This window comes from Lepidochelys kempii, chromosome 6 (assembly GCF_965140285.1).
Source record: "Lepidochelys kempii isolate rLepKem1 chromosome 6, rLepKem1.hap1, whole genome shotgun sequence".
In the NCBI taxonomy this organism is placed as follows: domain Eukaryota; kingdom Metazoa; phylum Chordata; order Testudines; family Cheloniidae; genus Lepidochelys; species Lepidochelys kempii.
Window position 1 is genome coordinate 54,475,969 of NC_136385.1, and position 19,525 is coordinate 54,495,493.

The 19,525-nt window shown below is 40.8% G+C and overlaps 1 pseudogene; it reads left to right on the top strand.

Moving 5' to 3' along the window:
• Nucleotides 1–203: 203 nt before the first annotated feature.
• The window catches only part of LOC140913602 (E3 SUMO-protein ligase ZBED1-like), a 69,598-nt pseudogene continuing 50,276 nt past the window's right edge, over nucleotides 204–19,525 (top strand).

Sequence of the window (19,525 nt, forward strand, 5' to 3'; positions counted from 1 at the left end):
TTTATATCATTCTAGGTGGGCTGTCAATTAATCAGTTAACACAAGGGACTAACGCAAAACAAATGAACATTTTTTTTAATGAGTGTTAATTGCACACATCTGTTTTGACCCTCTTCACTTACTATATTTCATCACTTGGTGGACAATGGCACAGCTCTACTGTGTTCTCATGATTTGGAGTGTTTAAATATCGGAAAAAGTTAATGGAGCAAAGCAACAAAAGTTCAGGTCTTTTGAATGGGAAGTTTATTTAAAAAAAAACTTCTGGATGGTTCTCTGGATAAAAAGATGGTTATCTATAGCTATTGCAAAGTTGAGTTCCAATACCAAGTCTGCATGCCACCTATGCGCTAAACATGCTTTCACTTCCCGTTCTTGTGCTACAGATAACCCACCAGCAAATGAATCCCACCAGCCACAACAGAGTAACCTTACAGAGTTTCAGGATCACTACAAGCCCATGGATCAAATAAAGTACAACAGCTTAACCAAAGCTATTGCAAAGCGGATAGCTACGGACTGCAGACCACTCAACACTATAAACAGAGGGCTAAGAGATGTTATTCAAATTGCATCTTCCAATCAGTCATATACCTTGCCATTCTGAGGAACCGTTGCATCACGAATACATGACTTATATCACAACTAGAAGACTACACGTTGGAGCTTCTGAAAAATGCACTAGCTCTTGCTTTGACTAGTGATCACTGGAAATCCTTGAGTAATCACATCTATCTTTGACTTGTGGCGCACCTGATTGATGCTGCATGGACATTGCAGTCATTTGTTTTAACAGTAACTCCTATTGAAGAGAGACACTTATGCTGAAATGTGCAGTGAGTTTCTTGGATGTTGCAAAATAATGGAATATTCAAGAAAAGGTAACAACAATTAGTACTGACAGTGTACCTAATATGACAGCAGTAGCCAATCATTTTGTCTTTTGAACACATGACATGCATTGCTCACAGTCTGCCGCGATCCATTACAGTAGTGCTCAGGGATGACGGCTTTGGAAACGTGCTGGCAAAATGTAGAAAACTTGTGGGCCATTTCAAACACAATCCAGCTAACAGTACAGAGCTAGAAATACAAGCTGCAAATGTATAGAAACAAGAACCTCTTGTACAAGATATTTCAACCAGATGGAACTTCATGTTGGGTATGGTTCAGCGCCTCCTTAGAAATAAAGCTGCTATCACAGCCCCATTAGCTCTTCAAAACCACAGTCTATCAGTGCCAACAAGTAGAGATTTTGAAAAACTGCAAAAGCTAGAAACATTACTTGAACCCTGCAGGGTTCGTGACTGAACTCCTTGGGGGAGAATTGTATGTCTCCTGCTCCATGGTTTTACCTGTATTCTGCCATATATTTTATGTTAAGGCAATCTTGGATGATGACCCAGCATATGCTGTTTGATTTAAGAACACTTTCACTGAAGATCTGACAAAACGCAAAGAGAGTACCAATGTGAGATTTCTAAATACAGCTACAGCACTCGACCCAAGGTTTAAGAATCTGAAGCGTATTCCAAAATCTGAGAGGGATGAGGTGTGGAGCATGCTGGCAAAATTATTAACAGAGCAACATTCAGATGCAGAAACTACAGAATCCAAACCACGAAAAAAGAAAATTAACCTTCTATTGGTGACATCTGACTCAGATGATGAAAATGAAGGTGTGCTGATCCTCACTGGTTTAGATAACAGCTTCTGCTTGATAGTAATCAGCATGGAAGCATGTCCTCTGGAATGTGTTTGAAGCATGAAGGGGCATATGAGTGTTTAGCATATCTGTCACATAAATACCTTGCAAGCTGGCTACAACAGTGCCATATGAATGCCTGATCTCACTTTCAGGTAACACTGTAAATAAGAAGCAGGAAACATTATCTCCTGTAAATGTAAACAAACTTGTTTGTCTTAATGATTGGCTGAACAAAGGGAACAGCTACATGCCCAAAGGCCCAACAAGGCTTCAAATCCAAATACTCTGTCATGATGCCCCTTTTGCAGGGCACTTCAGCCTCTTCAAAACTCAAGACCTGGTACCAAGGAGCTTCTGGTGGCTGTCCCTATGCACTTCTGTAGCAACTTGCATAAAGTCCTGTGATCAGCATCATGGTAGGGAAAAAGGTCTAGTTATCTGCCTGAAAACTTAAGTCCACTCCTACACCTGCAAAGCTGGGCCATCAGTCCTTAGGGCCCTTCCATACCACAGAACAGAATGCAGACTGGATGCTACAGAATTAATTACCAGCATCTTTTAAGGTCTTCCCCATGTTTCATGTCTCCCTTTTTAAAACTGTATGCTCAGAATACCTTCCCACAACACACCACTCCTCTCTCCTGCTAATAGCAGTTTGGGGCCAAGAGGAATACATGATCAGGCAAATTCTAGACTCCCGATGAGTCCAAGGAAAACTCCAGTATTTAACAGATTAGGCAGGATATGGCCCAGACAATTGACCATGGGAACTTTTGCAGAACATGTCCACTCTCCAGAATGCCTGCTCACCTTTCACCAAATACCCAGAGAAACCCAGCCCTACGGCTCTTGGAAGGCCCCCTCAAAGGGGGGAATACAGTCAGGGGTCAGGCTAGCTAAAATGAGCTGCTGGCCTACTTCCCTGCTAACTTTGATACTAGGCAACTAATAGACCAAAATGTACTGCTCTGGAATGAACTGACTGGCTGCAGGGCCAGCCGCCTGGTTTATAAGCTCAGCAACAACAGCAGAGCACTGGCTGCTAAACATGCCTTGGTCCCTGGCCCTAGCCCCCAGTTCTCTCCTGGTTTTGAATTCTCAGTTCTGACCCTCACCTATGCCTCATAGCAGTGAGTCTGGTTAACCTTTTGACTTCAGCTTTGGTTTCTGACTCTTGGCTATGCCTTTGACTGGGGCTCTTTGGCTTACCCTGGGGCTTAGGCTTTGGCTTCTGCCTCCCAGTTCTGACCCTTGACCCTTGGCCAGACTTTTGGTCCAACCATGAGGTCCGACCACACATAACTTGATCACTGACACAGGTATGGCTCAGTAACTCCAACTGGGTTATAAAGGAGAAGAGAGTGGCTCTTGAAGGAGAGAGAAGTAGGGAACTAAGAGGAAGGAAATTCTATGTACAGTCCAATTGAGGGAGGAAACTTAGGGCTTAAATTTATGTTTTGACTTACCAGCAAAGCCAAGTCCTAGATACTGAGTGAGTTTTGACCCTGCCTCAGAATCTCTGCTCTCAGCATGTGGTAGGAATTCATGCTTTAAAAGCCATGACCTTGGCTTCAGTATTATCTTTTTCTGTTTCAGCTATTCACCCTTTATTTTATCCTCAGATTGCTCTATTCTTTGTGGCATATTATTTTACCTTTTGAGTCTGCATCCAGCCTCAGCTCATTTCAGCCAAAACAAACAGCTGTAACCTGGAGATGTGTGTGAATAGATTGCTAGGAGTGACAGGATTATTGGAATTAACGACTGGCTTCCCAGTGAATTTTCACCCATACCTTGTTCTCTCAACTGTTTTGAAGTGAGAATTGAGACCAGGTACAGCAAGTGCCAGGTTCAGTAGAGAACATATTTCAAAATAAAGCTCTTATGGTATTGAAAGATGGGCGGTGGTGGGAGGGAAGTGAAATTTTGTGAACACTGGCTGTTTCAATTAGAGCAGGCAAAACAATGAGACTCATGCCAAAAAACATTGAACTGCTGTGACCCTGTATATATGGGTTCAGAATCAGTTCAGAAGGAATTTTTTTCTGAAGCAGCTCCAGGGAGGTCACCCAGCCTAATATCTTCACAATAAAATATTTTCTATCATTACCAACAAGACAAGGACCTTTAGAGTTATTGCTGCCTTCTGCATTCTTATCTCACCCCACTGAATAGAAGGATAGTCAAGCTTCATAATGACAGGTTTCAGAGTAACAGCTGTGTTAGTCTGTCTTTGCAAAAAGAAAAGGAGTACTTGTGGCACCTTAAACCAATTTATTTGAGCATGAGCTTTCATGAGCTACAGCTCACTTCATCGGATGCATACCGTGGAAACTGCAGAAGACATTATATACACACAGAGACCATGAAACAATACCCCCCTTCCACCCCACTGTCCTGCTGGTAATAGCTTATCTAAAGTGATCATCAAGTTGGGCCATTTCCAGCACAAATCCAGGTTTTCTCACCCTCCACCCCCCCACACACAAACTCACTCTCCTGCTGGTAATAGCTATTTATGTATAGTGTGCCACATACCTCATAACAGCTGCATGGAAAGATGGAATGGAAGTCTTCATCACTCTACCCCTCTTCGCAACTCCTTAAGAATTATTATTTTAATAAAGTTTTAAATGTTAAATACTTTCTAAAGCTTATTTTAAAAATAATAAAGGAGACTGACGAGATAAGCCTCAACTCTAGCCATTTAGACTAATCATTGGTTTAGGATATAATTTAGCAAAAATATAACCCAATTGGCAACGTGATGCAAAACCAAATAATCTGCCAGTTAGTCCATCTCTAGCTATCAGGTAGCTGAAAAATCAGAGAACAGAAACATTCATAATAATGCTGAGATCATACCCTCCGCTTCTGCTAGTGGGGATGTTGGAAATCAAGCTGATCTTTTCTTGAAACAGGAAATGGGAACTGCCGTCCCATGGCATCATATGCTCTTTCTCTCACTCCACCCCTGTCCCCGCCCCCGTTCCCCCAGTCTCCTGGTAAACAAGGGAGCATTTCTACTGGAAAAAATAGTTCCATGGAGCATTGATATGGGGGCAGATGGAGCAAGAAATCATTTTATACTCCACATTATCATACCCTGTTAACCACATTGTGCTCCATTTAGAAAGCCCCATGGGACTTAATCTGTGGGAAATAAAAAGAAACATGCTCAAACTTCTATTCAGATACCCTGCTGAAATTAACAAAATATCAGCAAATGCAGGGACAGCTACAATTGCCATGGGCAGCCATTCTGTGGTCTCCAAAAGAAATAAGACTATGAAATTTTACCTCCATCAACCAAGTATGCATGATCAAACAGCCATATATTTTAAGGACAGGGATGACAGATAAAACATATTTGATCATTAAGGGTATGTCTACACTGCAGCTGGGAAGGAGTGCCATGCTAGCCCAGGTCGAGCTAGCATGCTAAAACTAATGGCATGAATTCTGCTGCCTAAGGCTGGAGCTCGGCCACTCAAGCCCAACTGACCCCTTCTGCTTGAGACCCTGATCAATGTTTAGCATGCTAGCTCGAGCTCTACTAGCATAAGTCTGGGAGGCTCACTCCCAGCTGCAGTATAGACATGCCATAAGGGGGGTTCATCATCGTGAATAACAATCCAGAGAGCTACTAACCTATTGTATGTAACTGCCGTGACCTCAGCGGAATTTGCCTGATTGAACATGGTGTGCCATTTACATGATTAACTGAAGCTGGTTTTGACTGAAGTATTTAATTTGTGGTGCAGTGTTGTATATTGTCCATATTGTCTAAACCCTGTCAGAACAGGGTTTAGATCTAGGGTTTTGATTCAAACTATTCTGTAGTTTGGGAACACTTGTGAAATTCCAGTCTTATATAAATAATTGCTTATTTCCAACACCCTCAAAGTTCAGGGGAGTTTAAGTGAGGCCTATCTGTAATAGGGATATCCCTCTCATTCTCTTTTCAGAATGTACATATGTAAGAAACAACTATGAACATATTAAGCATAGATACCAGGGCATTTTAAGATTGTGTATGTGTATAATATATATAAAATTCTCCCAGGATATATAGTATTAATTAGAGCTAGTTCAAAAAATGCAGAAGATTTTTCATGACATTTAAAAAAATATATTTCACAAAAACCTTGTTGATATTTCGACAATTTTCAGCCACTCTAGTTTTTGCATCCCCAGTCGTCATCTTTTCAGAATTTTGTCAGCCAGATTTCTAATATCTTTATATATTTCATACACTTTATTCCACCCATATTATTTTCTGAAACCCCATTTTCTTTTGATTATTTTCCAACCTGAAAGTGGTGCATATTGATTTGACTATCTGACTGCAAACTGTGGGGCAAGGGCAATGTCTGCTTCGCAGTACAAATGAATAATGGATTTTTTGCATTTTTGGAGTAGGAAGTAGCTCCGTTTGTTTTCCAGCTGTGAAAATAATGCTTTTGTAGTATTGTAAATATAGGGAGCACAGTTTAGTGGTTACACCAAAAGAAATAAGAGTCAGAACTTCTGGATTCTATGTCCAAATTCTTTCTCTGACCCACTGTAAGAGCCTCGTCAAACCACAGCCTCATATTAATCATTTATACAATGTATGTTATAATATTTAGCTAACTCAAAGGAATATTGTTAAGGTGAATTAATATGCTGTGAGTCTTAGATAAAAGGTGCCATACACAAGTACAAAATTGTTTACTGCAGACACACAGCAGGAAGGCTGGTGTTTAATGCTTTTCTGAAATTGGAAACTGAAGAATTTTATATAAACTGATAAGCTGTAACTTTTCAAACTGCTTTTTCTTTAACCTTTTTTTATATGCAATATATAGGTACAGTATTTTAAAATATAGTATAGCTAGCCTTAGAGATTTTAAGCACTAATCAGGAAGAGTTAAGGATCAGAAAGTCTAACAGTTCTAATTTATAAGTATCAAAAAATCATTAACCTTTTGCCGCTAGGTTTAGGGCCATAGATGTAAAATACATACAGTAACCATAATGAACAACCTGGTACAATTGCAGTGGAAATGTGTATGAGTAGCAGAGTGGAAAACTGACATGAGAGAGTATTCACCAAGCTATTTTATTCCTATGTTTTCTTCGAATGGCACATTAGTTTTCTGCTGTATTAATTTTTTCAACTACCAAATGTTGTTTTGATAGATCTTAAGGCTGGAGGTATTCTGTGCTGGCTGATGGGGCTGGCATTGTACTCATCATGTCATTTTGATGGGGGAAGTCTGGAGCATAGGTTCTGTCATCCTTAGTGATTACCAACGTCCCTTATTCCAAATACTCTTTCCTTTCTTCTAGATTTGTGCAGGTCAGATGTGGCCCCTTATAAATCAAGGCAATGGGCATGAGCTATATTCAAACATTACCAAAGCTTAGGTACAGAGTTTAGCGGAATGCAGGGGAAGGTGGAAATTTTGGATCAAGAGTTTTTTAGTTTGTCCCAGTATAGATACAGGGCTAACCACAAAGTTCAGAGCTTTATAAGAATTTCTATAAAACATGGCAGTCTCCAGAACCGGGTTTTTGAGTCAGAACTATCTTACTAAAGAATAATTATTTCATACATGTTACACAGATTTTCAGTTTATATTGCACCCCCAATCTCTACCTCAGACAAGAGGCAAGCAAGAATTGCAGCTCTGTGTTCTGAAAAGCACAAGGGTTCTTCCCTTTTCTAGAGTGGCTGAGGAAAGTTCCAGCCAGAAGTTCCACAGTGAGCAAACAGAGTGCTCTCATTTCTTCTTTCCTGTCAAAATGCAGCCTCAGTTGGTTTGGCCTGAGGAGGGTTTTTTTCCTCCAATGAGTTTGTTTATTTTACACAGCCTTCTACTACTCTATTATCATAAACACCATAGGAGACTCCAAACACACAGTGGTACTATCATCTGGCTTCGTGATTGATACTATAAGGCTTGCTCCTGTGGAGCCTGGGCGTTGTGACCCCAGGGAGAAGATACCTAGAGTAGTGAAACTGATCTGAGGTAGGGAAACTTTTGAGGTAAAGGGACAGGTATCAGGAGTGAAAGTTTTCATAAAGAAAAACGTTTATTTTACGTCTCCCTGCTGGTCAGGAGGAGTTGCCAGAGGGTGCAGCTGGTATGGATGTGGGTTAAATAGGAATAGGTTTGATGCCTCTGGGGAAAGATTTGCAGGGCATGTTCCTCATGGCAAATTCTGAGAGTGGTCTCTTAAAGGGGTAGGGATGCAGAAGGGTTTTGCCATGGTCAGGGAGAATCAGAAGAATAAGAGGCTAATGATGGCTTAGCAGCCACATCTAATTTTGACCTTTTCTCTGTAAATGGAAAGGTGGGGGAGGAAGTTAATATGAAGGTGTAGAGAATGTTGGAAATTTTTATGAAAATTATTTAACTCACTTTAACCACACTTTTTAAAATTATTATTTCTTCCTATTTGGTCTTTAGGGGTTAACTTCTTTATAGACAGCCTTGCTCCAGGGCATATGCATTGAATGGACTAATTGCTGGTCACAAGAACGTGTCTGGGAGTTGATATGAATAAACTAGCAAAAACTGTCAACAGGTGAACCTTGGAGATACACTGGAAACCAAGAACTGGGCCATTAATTTTTAACTGCTGTCCCAGGAGACTCTTTGGAATATTGATACATGTCTGACCATAACCTCTCCCCTGCTTGAGCCCATGGGAGAGCCCACATGAAAACAGCCTGTCTAAGACACTCCCAGAAAGATTTAAAAAATATTGCAAAGATAGGATCCCCTGTAATATCATGGCAGAAGGGCTCTTCCTACATAGGTCAATCTACTTTAAAGGACTCCACTGAAGAAGTTTCTAAGCAGAGGGAAAAGTTGCCCAAAAAACTATTTTTCTTGAACCCAAGGTTCCTCGCAATACAAAGGGAAGCCTCAGTGAAGATGAGGGAGCCCAGACGTTTGAGAATGAGCATCTGAGAAATAGTGACAATAAGGAAGCATGTTGTAGTGTTTGTTTTCAGTCATGGGTCTCCCAAGGGACCATCGAGGAAAAAATCCTATGTAGCAGTCACAGCTTGTCAGGCTTGGACCTTTGGGGAGGACTGTTTGCAATGGAAGGATTTTCCTAGGATGCCTCAACAAAGATGTATGATTTCACTGCCTTGCATGGGGGACATGGACAAGTAGTTGAGCTCTCCTGTTAAAATCTTTTGGTTCTCTCCTGCACATTGAAAGCAATAATCCATCTGTCTGGCAGCAGAAAATTTTATGTCTGCTTTTATTCTTATAGTGATAGAGAATTTTGCAGGGAAACAGTTTGTAATTAAGAAGGGGATCAGGGACTCGGATGATGCAGTGATCATTTATTTATTTTGGCCTCCATCAAAACTCTTTTTACAATTTTTGCACTATGAAAATATACATGAAATAGTAATGGAATTTTTTACACAATTTAAGTATACATGAAATGCACATTCTATATGGGGTGTCTCATTATACAAAATGTTCCAGACAAGACTATGATAGGTGTTTGGAATGCAGAATTTAAAGGCACTAGTGAATTTTCACAGGTAAATAACTTAGTACAATGTCTTCCCAATATATAGTATTTAGGTTCTGAGCAGGGTTATCTTATGTATTCCATGTAGCCATATACTTGTTTTACTGTAGTTCTACTGAACATTTTAGTGCTGGCTGTGGGGTCAGGAAATGCATATGCTGTGGATCTCATGCTCACGAGACTGAGGACTGCAAGGATTCATTAGATGTGGTATGTCTGGGAACTGTGGACATGTTTATAGACAGTGCCCAGCAGCATGGCACAATAGGGAAAGAACCCAGTTGCACAAGAATCCTTCCTCCTTCCCTGAGCCAGAGTGTCTGAAGATTCCATGTAGCCCTTCAAGGATTAATGAGGCCTCCAGTTTTAGAAGCAGGATCTCTCTACCTTTGGGAGAAGGACTCTGCCATTTTACAAATAAAGGATTGGGTCATGGAAAAATACTAGGAAACACTGAGAGGAAGGATGTTACAGATTGGGGCATGAGCACTAATGATATGGGGAAGCCCGATTTAGAGATCAAGGGAAATGGGATAGGGAAAAGAGAAACTGGGTAAGAAAAATCCACAGGATCCACTGATTTTGAAGAAATCTCAAAAAATTAAGATTGTCCATCTTCCAACAGAGAGAGAGAGAGAGAGAGAGAGTTTCAATATAGGAAAGGGAAGTAAGAGATCCAATGAGAATGCTGGGATTACAGGAATTGATAGTAGCCTGTTGCATCAGAATCACAAGGCATTTTCACAGTTCTAACAGAAAACAGGTTTTCTATATTAGGCACTGACTCAGGAAATGGAGAGAATAGAGAGGAACCTGTGGATGCATTACAAAAACATTTATTGGAGGATGGAGTTCAGGATGTTGCTCTGCTTGAGCAGATTACGGAAGAAATATTCAAGATGATACCAGGATCTAGGAACTCAGGAGACCATTTAGCTTAGAGTAAGGTGTCAGTAGACAAGAACAAAATACTCAAAAGGAAAAGGTGAGACAACAAAAGAGGTCAGACATAGGGACTAGCAATGTCAACAAGGTCCTCAACTAGGCACAGATGCCTGTGGAGACTCCATCTTGAATGTTCACTGGAGGAAAATGCTCCTTCAGTTTTCAGAGGAGCAAGATTTGGATATAGTGCAGATCCAGAAAACAATACTTTGTTCTTTTAAGTGTGAAATCCAGAGGGATTGGAGGTGGGGCCCATCTTTTTGGTTCACTGGTCCCCATACTTGCAATGGAGAAGGGATACTGTTTTTCACCTATGAAGTAATGGAGCAGAGGGGAATAGAAGTTCACCGAGGGAGAGGTTATTGGTTGATTTTTGTTATTTGACTGTGAGGTATCGCTGTGTTACCAGCGATGGCCCACAACATCAGAAGTTAAGGAAAGATATTTTTTACTAGAATTTTTTCCTTCCTTACTGATGACTTGACAGCTTTTTTGGGAGTGTGGGGGGGGGGGCAATGTGGGAGGGGTTTTTTTAGTGTTTCAGCTATAGTGACAGAGAATGAAACAATCAAGTAAATAAAACTTACTTACAGGTGGTAGGTAATGCTGCAGTGTTATAGGGAGTTTTTGGTCATTCTTCTTTTAGAAGCTGTAGGACTTTTACATCTATAGAGATGACTTGGGTAGTTGGTTGAAGAGGGGGTATATGAAAGTTAATATGATGATTGGGCAATGGTAGTGCAGCCAGACCACTGTTTGGTTCCAGCTAAATTCAGTGAATATCGCACAGTGATTTTTGGTTAGAGCTATTGGAAACTAAATATCTGTTTACTCAATACTGTGGTTTCTAGTAGAAAAGACGAAGGTGTCTTTATGGAACAAGCGTCAGTCTGGGGGTATTAGGCATCCCTCATGGAATGGTGGGAATTGACCGAGTAGAATCTGGTGGATTCTTTACAGTTCTTTTCAATATATCTGTATACAATTCATTGAAAGTGTTGTTTAGCATTGCAGGGTCATTTGAAAGATGTTCATAACTGACTGCGAGCTGGGGAACATGAGTGTCGTACAGGAAGAAAAGAAGGCGATGATTCAATATTGAAGGAGGAAAAAGTTGGAAACAGATAAATTTGCCAAGGATCTTAGCATAAAAAATGGGTCAGCAGTCCCAGACATATTTGCAGGATGCCAGGAAGGAAAATGCAGTGGGATATGGGGGAGCTATGGAATCCTGTTACTGGACAGATCCACAGGGACCCAGCTGGCATGTTGAGAATAGTTCAGACATATGACAGAGCAGGGACAACCCAACTCCAGCTTGCAGTATAGCCATATCCAGAGAAGATCAGTTGGAAGATGACCCAGGGGAGAGGAGGCTGAGACTTCCTGCTCTTTTGAGAATGTCTGAGAGAAGAAAGGAGCAGAATATTGGGGATGAACTGAAGTTCAAAGCCAGAAAGGCTGAAAGTGATTTAAGTTTGTATTTTTGTTTTGGGGATTTGTTGAATAATGTCAGGGAAGAATCCTGGCTTTGAAGGAGGAGGAAACTTGGGGGAGCTTGAAAGAAACACAAGTACACAGAGGGCCCAGGAAGGGGCTGTAGGAAAGGACTATTGACAGACTACAGTAGAAAGAAGCCCAAAAAGGTAGCAGAAGGTGGGGCTGAATATAGACAGCCCTTGCCTGATCCATTATAGGGTTCCTGGGCTAGAACTTTGAGGAGAGGGATGGCCTGGGTTTCCCTACCGACTACAGGGAAAGTGGTGGGAAACCTCCTTGGAGAGGAGTATAAGGATGACCGAACCCTGAGTGAAGGGTGTGAGGACCATGGGGCTTATAATGGGGGCATGAAAATCTGACATAAGAACATTTGTGTTGTGTTGGATTTTGTTACCCCAGAAGGGGTAAGAACAAAAGATGACCTAGCTGAAAGGCCAAGTCATGAGAAGAGAGATCACCACAAGACCACAATGACAGTTGGCAGAGGGCAGTAGAAGACGAGAGCTAGCTATGCCATGCCCAACCATGAGGGCATGCACCACAAGTGACTCAACTCTTCCACTACAGGGACACATTTTTGACCTCAAACAATTACTCAGCTGCAGCCAGAGCAGTGATCAAGATGAATACAAGCGAAGCTGTGTGGGTGAGGACTTTGGGGCAGGGGGAGGGGTTCCTTTGCTCTGCCAGAGGATTTACAGATCATGAGGGGCCCTCCTGGTGCTATAGATATTTTAAGATTAACCTTAGGCTGAGTTGAACTGGAAGAAGTGATTTGCCTCCTGCCAGGTTAAGGTGATAATGGAAGGGATGAAATCTGACTGTGGCCGGGGTCCCAGTGTGGGCCAGCTATGGTCACTCAATTAGGGTGAACTGCAATGAATGGGGCAGCCAAATCCCCCAAAGCTGGTGGATATTCCAGGATCTAGATTTACAAAGCCTCATAAAACATAAGCCTCTTTATTACCTTACTGGTTACTCAGAAGTCCAAATAACACAGTTCCTTTAAAGTGATCCAGCCTCAGGCCTCCAGCCAGGTGCCCAATATGGTGTCAAATATGAAGATTTCTGAAAATCTTATTTCATCATATAAAAGAAAAGGTCCTACCATTCCCAAAGGATTGGACATATTACCTCCCAGGTTAATGAATGTTTCAGATCTTACCCAAATACATGCTACAGCCAATTCTTATTAACTAAACTAAATTTATTACAAATCGAGAGAGCGCGTATGGCTAAAAGATCAATATACATACAGACATGAGTTCAATCCATTTAGGTGAAGATTCATAGCAGAGATGGTGAGCTCTGTAGTTTCAAAAAGTTATTTTAGAAATAGTTCATAGGTTATCGTCCAATGTCCAAATATCATATTCAGGGCGTACCAGTATAACCAGGACCACAGTCTCGCAACACAAATTTCCCCTGATGAAGCTTAAGCAGATCTGAGATGATCACGACCCCAGGTTGTCTTATACAGTGTCCTAGCATCCACTTGACCACACAGTCCTGGTTAAACAATAGGCTTTTGATGTAACCTTTTGCTTTCCAAACACCCCCAGTAATTAGTTACACAAATTAACATAGGGCAATTTATCCATTAGGCAGTCTATTACAAACTTCAGAGAGACACATAGACAATGACATTTTACCTAAGATTAATCCAAATGTTAATATTCCCTTTTGATCTCTGAATCAATAGGTATAGTGACAGACAGGAGCTGTCTGTTTACTGTTAGCATCTAAGATACACACAATTAGTATTACTTCTAACAATATAGGTTTGCATTTCAAAGTTCTAGCCTATTTAGCAAGAATGGCCCTAATTATCATTCACATACCTTTCTAACATGACTTTAAAGGTGGGATTTAGGTCATTCAGCCTGCAAGCTGTTTAACCCTTTCTAGCCATGCGTCACGCTGAGGTTGGCAGGAAGGGTGATGTTAATTAAAACATTCCTGTTACCTCTCTACATTTATGTGGCATATGTGTATCCTGCTTCTGGCAAATTGTCAATTAAATTGACAGGATAATTTTTTTCAGATGCTGGAGGGAAATAAATGTAACATAGTGAAGAGAAGTATAGTTTAATCTACCAGTTAAAGAAGGGGCCTTGGGGATGGTATGCTCAGAAACTTTCTTGTTGGTGTGACAAATTGGAAAAATGTCTTTACTATTTCTTATTAATATTATGTATGACCCTGTTCAATTTGATATTGTTACATCCCTGAGCGTGTATAATCAGATCAACGGAGGCTGTGAAGAGGGGTTGTTTAGGAGCCCAGCAAAGGTAAAACAATGACACAGATAAGACAGCCTCTCAGGTACCCACTGCACAAGAGTTAAGGGCTTGTTTATACTGGCACTTTACAGCACTGCAACTCCCCCCACCCCCCACCCCCACCCCGAGCGCTGCAAGTTGCAGCACTGTAAAGCACCGGTGTAGACAGTGCACCAGTTCTGGTAGCCGCGCTCCCAGTGCTGGCAGCTACGCCCCTCAGGGAGGTGGTTTTTTAGAGCCCTGGGAGAGCTCTCTCCCAGCGCTCCGCTGCGACCACACAAGCCATGTTAAAGTGCTGCCACAGCAGCACTTCAACGTTTTCAGTGACGATGTGCCCTAAGATTACAATGGATATGCCAACAGCTGGGGAAAGGAAATCCCTCACTAGCACGATCCAAGTTAACATGTTTTTTTTTTTCTCTTCCCAAGGGTAAGGTTGAGATTGAGAGACCCTGAGGGGTTAAACTGGTGCCCCCTGACAGAAAGGTGCAGGGACTAGTCATCTCAGCTGGGAGCTGATAGACAGACACAGAGTAAGCATGATGGAGTCTGACACAGCAACTTGAGAGTCCTGGTCAGTATTAAGCAGGCTGTAACTTGGTGCCCAAAGAAAATTGGGAAACACCACGGTTAAGTCATGCTTACCTAGGTGCTTGAGGGAAATGCCAAGCAAAAGACAATATGCATATAAGTCTCTGTTATTTTTAAATCTACTTCTGTAATCCCTGCATACCACTTGGGAAAAAAATCATACTTTGTTTTGGAGACACTGCTTCCTTTTCACTACATAATATTACTGTCTACAGGTCCCTAGAAGACATCTCTGCCAGGGTCCATGTCTACTAAGTAACATGACTGGTATTTAGGGAGGTGAAACCAAGAGATCCAGTTAGACAGTGGTTGGATTGCAGGATTCCACCCCAAAGAGAGGTGGAGGTACAAGCCTGCCATTTGAATGGAGTGCATTCAGGGGACTGGAAAAAGTTCTCAGAAGAGGGTGGCCTACAAGATGTTTGTGGTTTTTAATGTTCATAGGGTTCCCATGGAATGCATAAGGGAATGTCACTTTTTCCAATAATGTTGGAAAATAAGTAACAGGAGAAAAATGGGGGAACTGATGGGAACTGAAAAAAGAAATGCCTTTATAAAAGTATTTTGCTCACAACAATCCGAGGTTCCTTTTTACTTGCAAAGAGCATTATACTGCATCTCCCTTTGTCAAATTCAGGCAACTGCATTCCAGCAGGTTGGTTCACAGTTTAGGAAAGTGCTATACCAGGAAGTCCTTCAGAAATATTTTTCTGAATGTCATTTTGAAGTTTTGATTTCTTCAAATTATTTTACCTCCAAAATAAGAAAATTCCATTCAGAAATTGGGATGTATGGTGGCAGGTATTTTATGGAAAACTGTATTGAAGGGGCAATCTATGAGCCTGAAGCAAGAACCTAATCAATAAAGCCTGTCTGTGGAAAGGTGGCTAAGGCTGTCATATTTGGCAGTCATATTTGCTGACCACAAAATTTTTGCATGGCCTTTTTTTACGGACACTTGGTTCTGGTGTTAAGATGCCTTAGGACTGTGCATCTACTTCTATAAGGAAGGATGGAGTTTTCCAAAAATGGTCTTGAAGATACTTGCAATAGTTAATGAAAGAGGCTTTTTTTATATTATTATGGCAGAAGTGGCGCACATCTCGTTTTCAGGCACTGGAAGAATCACTTGACACTTTAGTTTGAACTATTTTTGCCACCATTCAATGATTAGCAATGGCGAAGAAAAAATGGATGAGTGAGGAAAGATGTAGGTTAGCATCAGGGCCTATGATATGTAATTTACTTTTTAGCTATCTGCAGAATGGTCTGGAGTATTGAGAGTAAGGCTATGTCTATTGTGACACTGAGCCAGAAAGGGCTAAGACATATTAGGAAAGTATGTAAATGGTAATTAGGGCTATTCCTTATAAATAACTAGCAAAGTTGTGTTAGATAGACTAGAGTTTTGAAATGTAGGCTTGTATTGTTAAAGAATTGGAAGAAGATAGTGTTTTTAGTAGTCTGTGTTTACCTGTATCTTATTACAGGTTAACAATGTAACCAGACGGTTCCTGTCTGTCGCTATGTTTTATTGATTCAAAGATCAAAAGGGAATATTTAACATTTAGATGAACTGTGAATGTAGTAATATCACTGTCTTAATTTCTCTTTGAAGTATGTAATAAGCTACCTGTAAATGGCAGGAAACGGGCAGTTGCCTTATGCTAATCCACGTAGCTAATTACTGGTGATGCTTAGGAAATATGAGGTCTATTTCAAAGCTACAATGCTTCATCTATTATTCACCTACTGTCAAGAGGCTACCAGAGAACTATAAAAAGAACTCCTGGGCCCTGATTCTGAATCTCATATCTGCTTAAGCTTCATCAGGGGAAATTTGAGTTGCAAGACAGAGGTCCCCAGTTCCAGTCTGGATGACCCTGATTTTGGACATTGGACTATATATCCTATGGAACTTATTCTGAAAGAACTTTTTGCAACTCTAAAGCTCACCATCTCTACTGTGAAACTGACCTAAGAACTCTATTCATACCTGTGTGTATAATGATCTTTTAACCTATACTCTCTCTCTCTCTCTTTTAATAAATCTTAGTTTAGTTAATAGGAATTGGCTGTAAACATGTATTTGTGTAAGATCTCAAATATTCATTGACCTGGTGGGTAATGTGTCCGATTCTTTGGGATTGGTAGAACTTTTAGTATGATGAACAGGATTTTCAGTAATCATCATATTTGACTTGGCTATCTGGGTGGGAGCCCAAGGATGTGATGCTTTAAGGGAGGTGTGTTTTTTGGCTTCTGGGTAACCAGTAAGGTATTTAGAAACTGTTTTGTTGCTGGTTTGGTGATCTAATAATTAGAAATAACCTCCAGTTCTGGGGATCATGTGCCCCATTCTTTGCAGTGTGCCCTGATTGAGCAATCTCAGTGTGGGCCCCTTGGAACCCGTCACATCTACACTACCACTTCTGTCGGTACAATGTGTGTCTTTCAGGGATGTGAATAAACCACTCCCGAGTGACGTACTTTATACTGACCTAAGCACCCATGCAGACAGCTCTATGTTAGTGACAGGTTTCAGAGTAACAGCCGTGTTAGTCTGTATTCGCAAAAAGAAAAGGAGTACTTGTGGCACCTTAGAGACTAACCAATTTATTTGAACATAAGCTTTCGTGAGCTACAGCTCACTTCATCGGATGCATACCGTGGAAACTGCAGCAGACTTTATATATACACAGAGAATATGAAACAATACCTCTTCCCACCCCACTGTCCTGCTGGTAATAGCTTATCTAAAGTGATCATCAGGTGGGCCATTTCCAGCACAAATCCAGGTTTTCTCACCCTCCACCCCCCCACACAAATTCACTCTCCTGCTGGTGATAGCCCATCCAAAGTGACAACTCTTTACACAATGTGCATGACAATCAAGTTGGGCTATTTCCTGCACAAATCCAGGTTTTCTCACATCCCCCCCACCCCCATACACACACAAACTCACTCTCCTGCTGGTAATAGCTCATCCAAACTGACCACTCTCCAAGTTTAAATCCAAGTTAAACCAGAACATCTGGGGGGGGGGGTAGGAAAAAACAAGAGGACACAGGCTACCTTGCATAATGACTTAGCCACTCCCAGTCTCTATTTAAGCCTAAATTAATAGTATCCAATTTGCAAATGAATTCCAATTCAGCAGTTTCTCGCGGGAGTCTGGATTTGAAGTTTTTTTGTTTTAAGATAGCGACCTTCATGTCTGTGAGAGAGCTTAGTGAGAGAGCTTCTCCCAGAGACACAGCTACTGCCGCTGTCAATTAATTATGTCGACAGGAGAGCTCTCTCCAGTGAGCTTAGAGTGGCTACAGCTGTGCCGCCGTGCCTCTTTAAGCTCTCTAGTGTAGACATAACCTAAATATTGGGCGTCTTTTATATCTGAGTACTGTGCTTGTGATTAATTTTTGGTTATTGTTTTAAGTCTTTAATGAACATGCAAAGATAAACATACTGATTAATTTTCAGTGTTAAAAGGAAACAACTCAATTTTTTACTGCTGTCACATAGCAATAGGAAAACATATCTGGTATCAAATTTGTCCATCATTTTGCTCTGCTTTCTGACAGAATTGACAAAATAGTGAGGTGCAAACTCAGAAAAGTTCAGAGTTTGGGTTTGGATGCTCATCTGAAGTTAATCCTTTCTGCCCTCCTTGTGTCTGCAAAATTAGGCTGCAACTTTCATAAGTGCAATTTTCCTGCAATATTGCTGGCACATCTGCTTTTGGGTCTGAACTGTAAACTGCACATGGAATAATGTATACAGACTTTTCAGAACCTTAAAGCTTTGCTTGAGGTTCAGTTCTAAAAATGGAAAATTTTAGGAAATTCTTATGGAATTTGAACTGGTTTGACTACTTTTATCAAACACTTTTCAGAATTCTTGGGACAAATACACAAATTCATCAGCTTCAATGCAAATGTTACCCAAAGCCGTCTGATAATAACTCAGGTTAAAACTAGGGTCACTTTTGCAGGAAAAAGGAAAGAAGAGGAAAACTACCCTCCAATAATCACAACCAATATCTGCTGAAGGAGAAAGAAGATGGACCAGTATGTAGGGCAGGTGCTGATTTAGGTGATCTGGGTTCAAGTTCCTACTGTACCACAGACTTCCTGTATGGATTTAGGCAAGTCACTTAGATGCTGTGCCTCAGTTTCCATCTGTAAAATGGGGATAATAGTCCCTACTTCACAAGCATATTGAATACAATAACAATACAAGATTTTTAAGACAAGTGTAATTGTTTCATCACCAGGCTTCCATGAAAAAGAATAGTAATGAAAGATCAGCCTGGATTATTGCAATAACAAGAGCCTGCAGAGGATTTTGGAAAGTCAGGAGGCTGCCAAGAGTTATCAAGCAAAAGCTTTATCTAAAAGCTACCAAATCTGGCAAAGAAATAAATGACTCTTTAGTCACAAGATCACCCCCAAAAACTGACTAGACAAATGAACCAACTGGTAAGCACAATGAAACATGAACAAGGGCTAACTAATGCACAGCAGGATAGAGGGGAAGTTGACAAGAATGATGAAGTACTTGAAATAGAATTAGAAATTAAATGAATTGTTAGAATTTGTAAATGTAACATCCATTTCTACTTATCTTTTAAAATATTACTTTATCTGAATTCCTGGAAAAGGGCAAATTGTCTGAAATAACAATACACATAAAAGGGTGTAGGACACTTTTCAATCATGCTCATTATAGAGGACTATCTGGCAACACACTTTTCTCTTGTACTTATTTAGCTAATTTATCCACAGTGACAGTAACGTATGCTTTCCCTTGAACACTCAAGGTCCCAATTCAGCAAGTTATTAAGCACATGCCTAACTTTAAGCACATCCTATGTCCTATGAGACTATTCAGATATTTAAAGTTAGGTGCAATATGACACATTTGGGGGAAAATGTAATGTGACTTTAAAAAT